This window comes from Paralichthys olivaceus, chromosome 23, assembly GCF_024713975.1.
Source record: "Paralichthys olivaceus isolate ysfri-2021 chromosome 23, ASM2471397v2, whole genome shotgun sequence".
NCBI classification, from domain to species: Eukaryota; Metazoa; Chordata; class Actinopteri; order Pleuronectiformes; family Paralichthyidae; genus Paralichthys; species Paralichthys olivaceus.
In genome coordinates, this window is record NC_091115.1 from 8,752,144 (window position 1) to 8,766,713 (window position 14,570).

At 40.5% G+C, this 14,570-nt stretch overlaps 1 protein-coding gene across 6 annotated transcripts in view; it reads right to left on the reverse strand.

Moving 5' to 3' along the window:
* The window catches only part of grm8a (glutamate receptor, metabotropic 8a), a 340,837-nt gene that overhangs the window by 182,850 nt on the left and 143,417 nt on the right, over nucleotides 1–14,570 (reverse strand). The gene's annotated exons all lie outside the window — the stretch shown is intronic.

A 14,570-nucleotide genomic window follows, 5' to 3' on the forward strand; every position in this document is an offset into this window, starting at 1 on the left:
TGTCTTGCAAAATGTTTGGATGCAAAAAAATGTTGAAGTTTAAATAGTGGCCTTTGGCGAACATATATAGTACTCATGCATATATACGCACACACATTGAGAGGGCCACTTGCACATGCGTGACACACACACGTACGTAAGCACACAAATAACCTCCAAAATGTAATTTACTGAGAGAGTTTTGTGCAATGGCTCATTAGCATAATGAGCTAATCATAAAAGAACAAAAAAATAAAACCTCCTTGATGCATTAAGTGGGAAATCAGCAATTGATGATGACATTCGTTTTCTCTGTTTCTCATCAAAAAGCTCAAGGAGTGGAACCACATTAGAAATCCTAACATCACACATTCATTGTCTCTCCTTCGTCTCCCTATAATTCTTTCACTTGTCTCCATCCCTTTGTAATGCTTTCCGTCTAATGGTGCCATTCTTATCTTTTATGTTTCCTCCCATTTCTTCTCAACCCTGCTTGTTCCCTGCCCCCTCCCCTCACTTTTTCATATTCCCTCTTTCCCTCCTCTCTTTCGTCTCGTTCCCCATCCCTGTGCTGCCGCTCCCTTGGCTTTATTCACCCTTTTCTTACGAGCAGCAGTCACCTTCAGGCAACACAAATGGAATCAAAATCCATCTGGGGTGAGTTGAATTAACAAGACCAGAGCGCAGCCCCCTCAATCAATATCAGCATCTATGAGGAATTAATGGGGTCCTGAGAATGAAACCCGATCCACAGTTATGGACGGCTCTCAGGTGCTTTGTATGTGTGTCTGTTGTGGTGATGGGGAGAGAGAGAGAGAGAGAGAGAGAGAGAGAGAGAGAGAGAGAGAGAGAGAGAGAGAGAGAGAGGGAGGAGGGGAGTGGAGTGGAGGGGGGGCAGTAGGAGGTGAGTCAGCATAGTCTCTGAGCCATGTGGTCCAACCAAGCAGTTGATCACGATGTCGGACTCATAACAGAACTCATCTCCACTGAATCCCTTGATAACAGAGCTGTGGCTGCTCTCCATGTGTGTGTGTGTAAGTTTAGGCAGACGCACGTTTAGTGTGTGTGTGTGTGTGTGTGTGTGTGTGTGTCAGAGAGAGAAAGAGGAGTACACAACAAGAGGAAATTAAACTCTTTCTCAACAGTGAACTACTGCTACGTCTGTTACAGAGGTGGATCTAGGATTTTTGTAAATAAATCTGGGGCCATAAAGGGACCACACTTTACACAGAGGGGTCAATTATATGTCTGGAATTCATGCACAATTCCTGATTCAGTAAGAAGCACATTTAAGGCATTCCTTGTTTACTGTTAGCTCTATAGCTTCGATTCAAAGCCACGCATCATTAGATATATTTGGAAAATTACTCCTTGTTCCAGCACATTGTGTAAACAAATGATCGTATTTGTTGTTAGTATTATAAGTGACTATATCAATTAAATTATATTAAACAGGACAGGGGCACTTCAGGAGCCAATCAGATTTCAGCTTGGGCCAGTGCCCCCCTGGTCTTGCCTCTGGATCCACCCCTGATCTGTTTCTGCTTTTAAAAAATCTTAGTTAGCTTATTATTTCAGTATTATTCAGCCACACACTCTCTCTCTCAGGTATGATGGAATATCTGCTTTACTTTTTTCTCCAGGGCTTCATCTGCTGCAGCACCATGTTCCTCTGTCCTGTTTGGACACACTCTTCTATGATAACCAGTAAAAGCCACTGCACTAGAGGGCAGCTCCTCCACGTCCCATCTGAAGATATTAATCTGTGTCTTTTCTTTCTGTACCTGCAAATTAATGACAGTAACTTCAATAGCTGGCTGCACTGAGGCGATACAGTATTGATTTAATGACCACAGGCTGGGTGGTGATCCAGGAGGCTACAGTGTGAGAAAAATGTACATGTGAAATACTACCAGTATGTTGAGACAACAGACCGAGACTGAGGGTCAAAAAAAAAAAATCTACCAAGTGTTTTCTTAGCAACAGGCAACAACAACATGTTGGTTAATGTATCACCTTCAATTTATAGATGAAATAAAAAAACAAGTGCACAAAGAACTGTCCTGTCGTATATCTACCCATAGATACGTTCAACCTTTGGGCGACAACCTGCTCAACATTTGGAATTTCACACGCTCTCCCCTCAATAGTCGCTGAAAAAGGAGGGCAATTTTCTCATAAGCTTATAAAATACTCGCTATACACCCAGTTTGCTAACTTCAAAGCCAAATCGAATTATTATTTTATATATCTATTATAAAGACTTTATGGAGGTTGACGCTGAGATTTGTTCCAGCACTTTAATGTGGAGCAGCAATTAAAACAGTACAAATCTACCATTTAAGATATAGACTGAAATAACTGAGGTGTGCTTAATGTGGATTACAGAATTTAAACTTAAACTTCTCTCTCTATCAGTGTGTGTATATTGCAGCAATAACTTAGTCTTCAGAAAAAAGAAGAACAGAACTGAGACACACAAGCCTATTATTTAAAAACTCTGGAACTCCGCATTGCCTGATTTAGTGCTGCATTGCTGTTAGAGCATGAGAGTAGAGTGCGGCCTGTAGCTACGGCCGTATTCACTAGAACTACTTAAACGATAGCATAGCATATTTCTATTGCACTGCATCACAGTAGCACAGTGAAAAATATGCATTTAAGTACCAGGGAATTGGTCATTTGTATCACGTAAAGCAGAGAGGGAGACATATTAGCATGTGAGGACAGAGCATTCTGTATAGAGATACAGTCACACTCATCAACAAAAGGCACTTGAGCTGACTGCCTAATGTCCCACCATAATCACACACATAATTATGCTGATAGTCCATAAATAAAGTGAAACAGGACACTAATGACTGAATGCTTCCACAGCGAGGTACCTTTACACAACACAGGGGTGGCATTAATGTGTCGTTCCGCCCTAAATAAATCTTTCTTAGCATGAAAAATGTGCATGAATGTGGCTTTAACAGTGGCTAATTATCATTATTATAGTTGTGCAGGAGTTCAAACCTTTGTGAAATGTTCATAGCTGTAAAAATGCATAGTAACAGAGAAAGAATTAAAAAAATACTCGTAGAAATGTCACATTATTTCTCCAGGAAGTATTCCATCCATATGTAGACTTGTATCTTATGCTTTTAACTGTGGTAAGTTGTTTCACACAAGTATATTTGCAAATACTTACTGCAAGAAAATACTATTAAAAGAAACTGTTGTAGCTGTTATAGAGATAGTTTAGCCTTTTCAACACCCTGACAAAGTATTCATTTTCAAATAAGATAGAAAATATTGCTTTACAAAGTGAAATAGTAACATATTTATTCATATATATGATTCATATGTTTGACACACAAAGCACACACAGGAAAGTCAAGAGCGATAAGCTATAACCTTGCTATTACATTTACAAACTTACAAATTTACCTTTAATTCAACTTGGATGTTCAGTTAAGACAAATGCAACCTTTAACTGAAACACAGAAATACTCTTTTAGTGAGAAGTAAACTGAAGAGAGAGAACACGATGTGTTCCAGACGACAAGAATATCAACATAAAAATATCAATATAATAATTTGCCTTGACCTTTAAAAACTAAAAGGCAAATACCACATCGCTGATCGAAGTCATAATTTGAAATCAGATTTGTGTTAACAAAGCCGAAGTGCATAATGTGTGATTATCACTACAGTTAGTAGGTGCACACTTGCATTCAGCACGTGTGTATGTTCAAAGGGGAAAACAAAGCTCAGCACTTTGTGCCATAGTTTAACGTGTCACGAGATAATGACCATTTCTCCTCTGCTGTTCAAACAAGAAGTGAGACGACACGATGCATCATTAATCAGCACACATCGCAAGCAAATGCAATCCTGCCTTGAGACAGTTAAACGGCTGCCGCTGTTATGAGCGCTGCAAACTGGGAAAACACTCTGTCTGTTTCCTGGGATTGCGTCAGGTGTTGTAACCGGAGCGCGAGTGTTTCTGTCTGAGTGTGTGAGTACATTACAATAAAGCTTGTATTAGATGTGTCTGTCCATTGTCTGCAGCCACGAACAGCTCGTCACGTCGGTGAAGCGGCCACAAATCCATCCGCTTCATCTTTGCACAGTGATTTGTGAAGGTGCAAAAGAAAAAGACACATATTTAACAGAGTATTTTAATGGCTAAAAATAATCTTCATTATTTATCACAAAGCGTCTGTGTGTGTCTGAGAGTGGAAGCAGTAAAAAGGGGTAAAGTTTAGGCTGGAGAGACAGAGATGGATGGATGAAATGTTTGTGTATTAATATGAACCCTGTCTGTCTTACACATTACACTCTAATTTATTTTCCAGCCAGCAGCTCTTAAATTAAATCCTGCTTCTCTAATGATGCTGAAGTCTACAGGCAGCTCCCTTAGTTCGCTGCTTGTTTCAGGAAGATTTGCATGGAAAATTATTCGAAAAACAGATGAACAGCAACTTTCATGTCTCGTGAAAAAAATAATCTAAAAACCCCAAAACTTCATGAGGATGCAATCATCTCCTTATCTGCCTCCAAGTCATTTGCATGTTCTTGCGGATGATTATTTGCTCTCGCTCCAGAGGCACGTGGACCGGCCGGCTGCTGTGATCTGTTTCTAGATCTTTACAAACGCGCTAGTCATCTCGGTTGTGCTTAATAAAAGCCAGAGGCGCGGCAGAAAACTTTGTTCAAAAGTGATTTCATGATGAAAGTTTTATGTGAAAGTGAGATAAGCTGCTGTTTGTAGATCCAGTCACCTGCGGACATCAATCTCAGCAAGAAAATGTCAACTTTAAGGTCTTTGGTTGACAAAAGGTAAGAGTCCTGCAGTCGAGAACTTTGTAGATGAAGAATTGGTATTTTTCACTCAAAGTGAAGGCTGCATTTTGAAATAGAGCTCTGCATATATATCTTAAAACAACGTGGGAGACCAACCGGGCACTTCAACATCAATGCACAATGAGTTCTATCTATTATCTACACCGCTTATCCTCTGTGGGTCGCACATTGGCCAAGATGTGGTGTGCACCCTGGGCCAAGAGGCACAGATTCTTATACATACTTATACATATTTACGTGAATACCTTGGACAAATAATAAGTACTAAAAATATGATTTCACTGTAAAAAAAATACTGCAAATGAGTGAATACCACAAACACACACACACACACACACACACACACACACACACACACACACACACACAAAGAAGTGAATAGCTGTCAGGCAGCTGTCTTCTGAGTCTTTGTTGTTGGAGTTCCTCACAAGTACTTGAAACTTGAATGTGCGAGCAGCGTCCCTGCACACGCCTGAATTCTGTGTAACCACACAGCTACGAGGTAACTTTGATAAACTATAAAGAACAAAATCTTCATAAGAAACAACTTCTCCAAGTTTCTTTTTCAACTCTTGAGTAGAACAGCTTTATATAAAACGATTACTTCTCATCATGTATCAATAATAATTAGAATTACGGCCCTGCAGTTGTATGACTCCACCAACAGTTTCAGTCCACACTATTTTTTTTTCCAGACTTATAAAAGGCAACTTTAACCTTGGATCACTGAAATTGAATCAGTTAATATTTGAGTGCAACTGGTCAATATTTGAAGAAATATGTTTGACCTGTGACCTCCCGAATCTAATCAATGAATCTTGAAATCTAGGAATAGGACTTCCTGAAAGCGTTCTCCAGATAATGTGTTCATGAGGACCTTTGACCACCTAATTCTAATCAGTTCATCGAGTCCAACTGAACTGAACAGATTTGGAGAAATTACCACAGCAACTCAGATGAAACTTTAATAAATGTGCAAAACCACCGTTATGGCCGTTTAACTGTGAAACATCTAATCACATTCTAACCTGGGAGCCTCAGTCTGCTGGTTTTAGCCACTGTGTTAAGCACCTTGTTCAATGGGGGTGCAGTCTGCAGTGTAGCAGACTTTATCATCTGGATGCAGTAAATTCTGCTTTTACTCCGACTGAGCAAGAATTAAAATCGCAGTATGTTCTTTTGCAGGAGGCTGCGTCTTCAATCTCCCCCGATGACATGATGTCAGGTCAAGCAAACATTTGTTTCGCCGCCAACACTCGAGTCGCGCCCGCAGATCATTTATCAGGAGGCTCTGCGATGAGATTAGCGAGAGAAGCCACTAAAATATATGCCTCGCTCGTGTCCAATACGAACACAAAGCAATACATTGAGGCAGCGAGGTGAGGCTAATACAAGAATGCTGACTGGCTAAGTGCCTTGATGGATGCCTTCATGGACCAGTGTGCCAGCCAGGTTTTACACGCCGGGTGATTGATGGCACCACGGATGACAGACAGACTAATGATTCGGACAAGCTCCTTAATTAAACTTCAATTAAGAGCACATTCAGTTCGCTCATTCTCCACCGCCGCCGTCTGAAAGAAGATTTTCCCCTTTCACTTCTTTTGTTTCGTCAGCCGTGCTCACCTGTACATATACACGCACACCTTCACTTACCTGTTTAAGATGCAGATTAGGTGAATTAGTGAACAATTAATGTATTTTTAATCACGGAATAATACGAACTCAATTTGAATGGTGATGAATACATTTCCACAAATGTTGCTTAATTAGCTTTTACCCTATTTATCAAACATGAGGTGACAGGAGAGTGAGAGGCTGTCAATGCATGTCGCAATTTATTTATGTAATAAATCACTGTCATAACAATATATACACAACTGTTTTACTTAAATATGTTTTCGCTTCATATGTCATAACATGAAATGTGGAAAGAACCCTCCTGATACACACAGACACACAGACACACACACACACAGGTCTCTAATTATAACCATACTCGTCTGGCTTTCTGTTGGCTTCAGGGCTAATCTACCAGGAAAGAAATTAATAATCAATAGGGAGAATAGGAAATGAACATCAGACAGAGATTCTGCTCTACATGATTTGACAAGAGAGCAGTGAAGCCAAGGGTTGTGTCAATACACCGCTGCACAAATACCAGCCATTATATCAAGTGTGTGAGTGTGTGTGTGTGCCAGCGTGCAGGTACGTATCCATAATTGGTGCCTAAATGTGTTGTGTGTGTCGAATCAGAGATCAATGTCAAATATCATTTAAATATCATTCAGCCAGAGAGGGTGTGTGTGAATGTGCGTCGAGCAAACGGCCGGGTCAATAAAACACAAGTGTGGAGGAAAAAAAGAGAAAATCTGTCAACAAGTCAAGCATCAACTCTCAGAATATGTTGCCGCAATAAATCAGCTTAATTTTTTCAGCTGGAAGATACAGAGGCCCTTTGTGGAAGGAGTTAGTTAAAGGTTGGTTTTAAGACCGAACAAATAATTGGATAAGTTTCTACAAAGAAAATTCTAGTTTTTACCACTTCAGTGGATGTACAAAAAAAATGTGGTTTCATTTTAGTTTGGCCCATATCCCATTCAATAACATGGAGGAGGCTGTAGCTATACAGTAGCTGGCCACCAGGTGCACATCAAGCGAATGTTAGCCTCAGGTATTTAAGGATTAAGATCAATTTATCACTGCTGAACATCTTGTTTCGGTTTATACCCTTGTGCTTTAACTTCAGAAGTTAACCTGGGGTGGGTCAGTATTTTTAAGTCGTGTGATGTGCGGGCAAAGATTATCGGAAAATGTTTACCTTCCAACCAAACCTCAGCGGAACAACACTTTTTATCCATGAGTTAAATTATTCTTGAAATCCTATATGATCACCAGACAGTATTGCTCACAGAAATTGTGGTTTAAAGTACAAATATATATTCGAATAAACCAGAACTGTCTTGTAAAGGTGGGTGTAATGTTTAAATCTCTCTTTGACCCCACCCCTGATTTCTTATCCTCCTCTCCCATCTATTTTTCCTCCTCTCCTCACACCTCCCATCAGACTGCAGCCGGAATGTTTTCTGCTTTATCGCTGCGGTACTCCACTTTTCATGAATAATGTGATGCCACTGACATATGTGGCTAATATATATTACATCTCTGCATTATTACGGCTATATATTTCCACCGAGGGTACACAGAGCTTATATAAATTATTCATTAGTCATTATTTATATTATGCTGAATCACTGTCCTGGCACAACTTGGCTACGCTCACCAGCTCGTCCTCTCGCTATACCGTCAACTTTTTTCTCAATTTCAATTTTGTCATTCCGCCGTTTGCGTAATCTCTCTCCTGCACAGCTTTTATACGAACAAATAAACAAGAAATCTCATTTGTGTCACGGAGGGAATGGGTGTTTTATGTCAGCGGCGCTCCCATCTTCCCACTCTTGAGCAAGCACAAATACCTGCACACCCAAACGCACACACAAAAGAGGAGGGTGAGAGATGGAACAAAAAGAGACAGGAGAGGAGACAGGAGAGGAGGCAGGAGAAAGCGCGTGATAACAATAGTCAGAGGAGAGAGGGAGAAAATTGGATCGAATAAGACAGAAGGGTGGACTAAAGACATTTAGACAGAGGCAGGAACGAGAGGTGATAAGTAGAAAGGAGATTCATAGAAGGCGAGGTTGAGAGAAACAAATGAAACAACAGAAGTGAGGGAAGGGACGGTGGAGACACGCACCTGAGGCTAAAGCTGGTATTTCTTGAAGAGAGGACCAACTTTGAAATAACATTAGTGTAGCAGCTCTTGTTTTCTTTCACCCGCGACAACCCCTTCAAGATTTGTGCTTGCTCGAACGACAGAGGAGCACAAATATCCACAAGCGCCTCTTTTTTATTTGGATACTGATACGTTTTATTTTGCACAATCTGAGACAGGAAAGTCGGAAGTAAACACACTGATAAATGTGGCTCTGGTTCATAATACTGTTAGTCATGTTGTATTTTTCTTAGACGTTAGATCTATCGAAGAGCAAATTACAGTTAAAACATGGCTCTTATTTTTATAAATTTTGGTCGTCATTCTTATCAGCTGAGTTAAAACTGTACTCTGTAAATTGAAAATAAGTATTTAGTAATAAAAATAGTTTAGCAGTAAGTCAATTGTTGACAAAGCTGAGACCTGATGATTATGAATATAAATAATGGAGCAGTCAGAATATTTAGATCAAGTAAACATCTCTTCAGAAATATTATCTAAACGACTTAAGACAAACAACCAAAATGTGGATTTAGACTTTCCTGCAATTCGCATGCTTTGGACCGTACACTTATGGCCAGGCCACACCGGGTGGGTGTTATTAACACGTCTGCTCGGGAGCTGCTACGTAACTTTTCTGGTATGAAGACTGTATTTCCTTGAATCAAAGTAGGGCTCTGTACTCAACTAAATGCAAGGACAGGTCCTGCAAATATTTCACAATAAAAGCCTTGTGTACACAAATACATGGATTCAGTCTACAGAAACACTATAGTGCCCATACTTTGATGCAGAAGTTTGGGCGCCTAAATGAAAAGCTTTTTTCCGTGTAAGACTACAGGCACTTTTCATTCATCCTTTGATTTGTTTGAATGCATCTCAGCCATCAGTCAAACACCCCCACATATAAACACACACTCATCCGCCAGACAAGGAAATAGATTTTAAAAAAAGGATAATTTCACTGCAGCTGAATGACACTTGCCTACTGAATATTAATGCTGCCACACACAGTCATAATCAACTGTCTGTCTCTAACCAACCTTCTCACAGGCTGAAATCTGTCTGCCCGTGCCTGTCTGCCTCTAATTGTCCATCAAGCTCTCCATCTGTGTTTGTCTGTGTTTGTCTGTGTCTTTACGTCTGTTTGACCCTGAGGCCTTTTCACTGGGGAGGCAACAGTTTATCCAGCCCGCTACTCTAATAACACTCATGGGTAACTCATAACTCATGGGTTGAACATGGGTCATAGCGCCACCCGGTGTTTCGAACCATCTTGAACCTTGCATGGCTAATGATCTACAGCTGTTTACACCGCAAACGTCTTTCTGTCTGTTACACATCTCACTTGGCATGTATGAAGTGCAGAGTTTGGAAATATGATGCATTCAATATCATACAAGTGTAATAGTTAGGCGACCAGCAATCTGTAGCAGTCAGTGGGGGGCGGGGCAGCGCGGGCTAGCAACCAATCTGTGAACAGAGTTGAACATGACTTCTTTCAAGTCTTCGGACAAACTACAGTAACAGTCGTAAACTGAGTCTAGCTGCAAGTATAAAAAATTGTATTATTTTTAATTTCATCATAACGGAGTGACACAAACACAGGCACACGCCACAGATCTACACATCACAACAGAAAGTCTACACATCTTCCACCACAGGTTAAAAACACATTTCTTCTGACTGCACCTTGGTTAAGAAGATGGTGGTCTGATGGTGCCCCCCCCCCCATGTCTCGGGGTGCAAAGACCTGAAAATGAGTGTTATTGGACCCAATAAACAAAATGTGCAACACTACACTCGTCCATAATAACAGCTGCATAAATTATACAATATTACAAATAGCCTCCCAAATAGCTCTTGGACGAGAGCTAGCCCGTCGTAACTATTTAAATGTAAGCACTGATGTCGTTTATACTTCCAGCTTCCTTTTATTTGCCACGTTAATGGGGAAATATAATAAAACATTATGGCGGATTAGTTTTTCCGTGACTGAGTGAATAATCTAATTTTGGCCGAGAACACGTCAATGGGAGTGAGAACAAGTAATCATAGGAATACAAATGAGACAATATGAGGGAGGAGTGAGGGCTAAGAGAGCGACGCTCAAGTGGCTCAAGATGTAGTTTAAAAGGTTTATTATATTTGACCTCCAATGCACATGGAGCTAAAATAAATGGACAATAGAAAGAAATTAAATAATAAAACAGATTGGTGATTATACAGCCTGCTTTGTGCAAGATGTATTTTCTTTAAATATTGGCCACCATTTAAGACTAGTGTAGATTGATAGATTGATGGATAGAAAGTCCTTTATATTTAAGCCTGATGAAAAAAGAGAGAAGTTGTGATAAAGAAAAGACAGAGAAAGAAAGACAACATGTTGGTATCATTCCTTTGAAAGAAGATTGAAAAAAGAACAGCCGATAGTGTAACAACAACAACATGTTGCACTTTAGTTCCTCTTTGTCAGGCTCAGAGCTCCTGTCACAACCAATGATTTTCACTTGTGGACTGGATGTTTCGATGAGCCTACGTGACGCAGTGTTTGTTTATGTGGACGGGCATCCATGATTGGCCCCTTGTGTATGTGCTCCTATGTGTGCATGTGTTTTGTGTGCAAGTATGTAACCCGATTAGAGTGCAGCTCGGAGCCCAATTCTGATCAAACCCGACCGAGCTCAGGAGACATTAAGTGCTACATTAACTAACATTCAGTTTTTTTTTTTTGTTACAGTTTCCTCCTGAAACCCTCCCTGAGTCCACCTTTCAGCTGAGATCAGGATGATCATTTTATTAGGATTCTACTAAATCCTACTAAATCACCTTCTGTGTAATCCAGATCATAACCAAGACTGGATTAGGTGATGCAATCCAATTTCAGAATCCCATTTTCAAGATTTGATCCCGTCTGACCACCGAAAATCCATCAGATTACTTCAGTTTTCTCAGATATTCAGGTTGTATTACAGTTTCTTCCTGAAATCCTCCCTGAATCCGACTTTCAGCTGGGATCAGGATGACCATTTTATTAGGATTCTACTAAATTACTAAATCACATATTGTAAATTAAATCCCACTCATAACCAAGACTGAATTGGACAATGCAATCCAATTTCACAATCCCATTTTCAAGATTTGATCCCGTCCGACTGCCGGAAATCCAATCAGATTACTTCTCGACAACTGGACCCTGGAGATCTGTCGCTCATTTTATGCTTTCTGATTTATGTTTCAGCCAATCATTGCTCGGCAGTAAAACCCCAGACTCTAGTTTATGTTCTTCAGCAATAAAAACTTACTATTTTACTTCACTGAGAATTCTGTTACTGGATATGTTAAAAAAATGTGTTTGGATGTGTGTGAGGAGGAGAAAAGGCTCTTGTGAAGAGTGTATCAAACATCAACCTTTATCTTTAAAAAAAAAAAAAAGCCAGCAAGACTTGAGGGTCAGGTGTCAAAGTCTCACATTAATTGAATCGCGGCGTGGGCACTCATTCATGATTTTATCTGCCGCCACTGCAGGGCGTATCGGTGTTTGCAAGCATGTAAAGTGTGCATGTAGGCTTATCTGTGATCTGGATGTCTGCTTCAGTCAGCTTTTCCTTGGGCATCAGTTTTACCTGACTGCACACTTTCATCCGTGGAGAGTTTTATTCCGGTGTCTGAGCCGTCCTGGGTGATGTGCTTGTACGAGCACACGAGACCTGCCTGAAAAAGTCGGAGCGCCTTGATTCCCTTTTTTCTTTTGTGAAATGATGAAAGATGAAAGTTGCAGTAACGTGGTGTGAATAAATCATTAAAACTATTTCAAAGAACAAATATCTGGTCCTGGTGGTTTTAGCTGCACCAACTTAAAAAATGAGACATGCACTCTTTAAAGAAATCATGTAAAACTACAATATGGTCTGTGAGAACTCGATATACATGTCTACAAAATATGCTTTAGCTCCATGTAAGTCTTTGTGAAAAGAATATATTGCAGGTGGGATTGAAAGACGAATGCATGAGACAGTAAAACGTCTTGAAGATGATGTATGAGTGTTGGTGAAAAGAAGCAGCAGCTGAAGACGGACTGATGAAACGCTGACACGCTCATTCAGCATCAGAGGAGAGTAAACAGCCGCACTGCACTGTGAGACGGGATTCTGCAGTTTGACGTTTATTCAGGAATTCACTTTCTTTATCTTTTAATGGTCAAGCTTATGAGTTGAACCAACACATTGTTGCACTGCTGCTAAGAGTCTCGTTGATAGTGTGCTACAAGTCCAACGTGTTCAATATCTGCAGCAATATCTATATGTTGATACAAATATTTTTAAGTCGTAGACCACTAAAAGATTGACAGGGATTTGAAGATGTATTCCACAAACATGCTGAGATTCCAAAAACCTCACTCTCATATCCTCCTCCTGAAGCTGCGCCTCAAAATATCCAATCACTTTTCCTTTTCAATTTTCTTATTTACACATGTTGGCATCTCACTTTCTACCCACGGCCCAATCATATGCAATAATCACACCCGTTTCCACATCCTCCCGTCAGCTGTGTCACCATGGCGACCTTGAGCAGTAGTCTGTTGATTGGTTTCCGTGTTGATGACTTGGAGGTCGCCAACCTTCCCACTTGGAATTAATGGACTCTGTCGCATGACCACGGGGCCCTCGACACATACACGCCCACATGCACAGATGCCGTGGTCGGTAATCGACAGTCAATGGGAGTCACAGCCCTTACAAACCTAATTATGTGAACTAATGGCAGACGTCAGCCAAGGGGAATACTCACTGTGACATGCACGCACAGCCAGTAGCCAATCAGATTTACCTTCAGCCTCAGCGTACCCTCAGGTTCGGCTTTTAGTGTTATTATGATTAAAAGGCCGAAACACGTGATGACACAAAGGTACAGCTGATGATTATGATTTTCATTATAACAACCAGCCTGATGGAGCTTAAATGTGATGGTTACACAACTGTTCAATCAATGAGGAAGTGCTCGCTCATTGTTGGGCACTGTTGGTTTCTCTCTACATCTTAAGGTCTGGACCTGATTTGTGTCTTAAAATTAAATTCATTACCTTTTATTATAGTTCATTCATTTTTTGACATGGATTTTGTGAAGCAATTTGTAACCATGTTTAGATTAGTGCTATACAAATAAAGTTATCATTATTTTATAAGCATCGAAACGCAGCAGCAAGTCTAAAGGTATAGATACGGTGAAAGTGCACACACAGCACTGTCTAGATGATGGACACACACACACAGACACACACACAGACACACACTCGTACAAGCACAGAAAGCACAAGATGCAGAGGTTACACATCAGCAGCGGTGCTCGGCCTTGTGTAAAATAACAAGCTGTAGCTTTTTGATATAGAAGCAGGAGTCATCCAACACACACACACACACACACACACACACACACACACACACACACACACAGAAAGTTACAGCAGACACACATATTCACTACAAATATCCACGAGCACACACTCCAACAATTATCTAATTTCTCTTTTAGCTTTGAGTACACAAACAATTGTTCTTGTTGAGTTGTACTGCTCCTCGGAGCCTAACAGCCACTGTGATCTGGGCTCTGAGGGTACCTATTAGAGGCAACAGTGCACTCTATAATATACACACTAATTAAAGCGCCGTGCTTCTCCCTGTTGACACATTTTCTCAGCCAGGATGTGCCAATGACGCTGCAGACAATCCACAGGGATGTGTTAAATCTGCAAAGACATTTGTTGGCCGGAGGAACAGTGAAAGCCAAGAGACACCGCAAGCATTGACTGCATACAAAGATGGACGACAAAAGTAAAGCCAAACTGTCTTGATCGCCCTATGTTGGCTGGATGGAGTTCAGAGCCCATCTTCTCCACGTTAGCAGATATCACAACGACCAAGGATTTCCTTAAGTAATTCTTCTTGCAAAGATAAAATAATTTGATGCT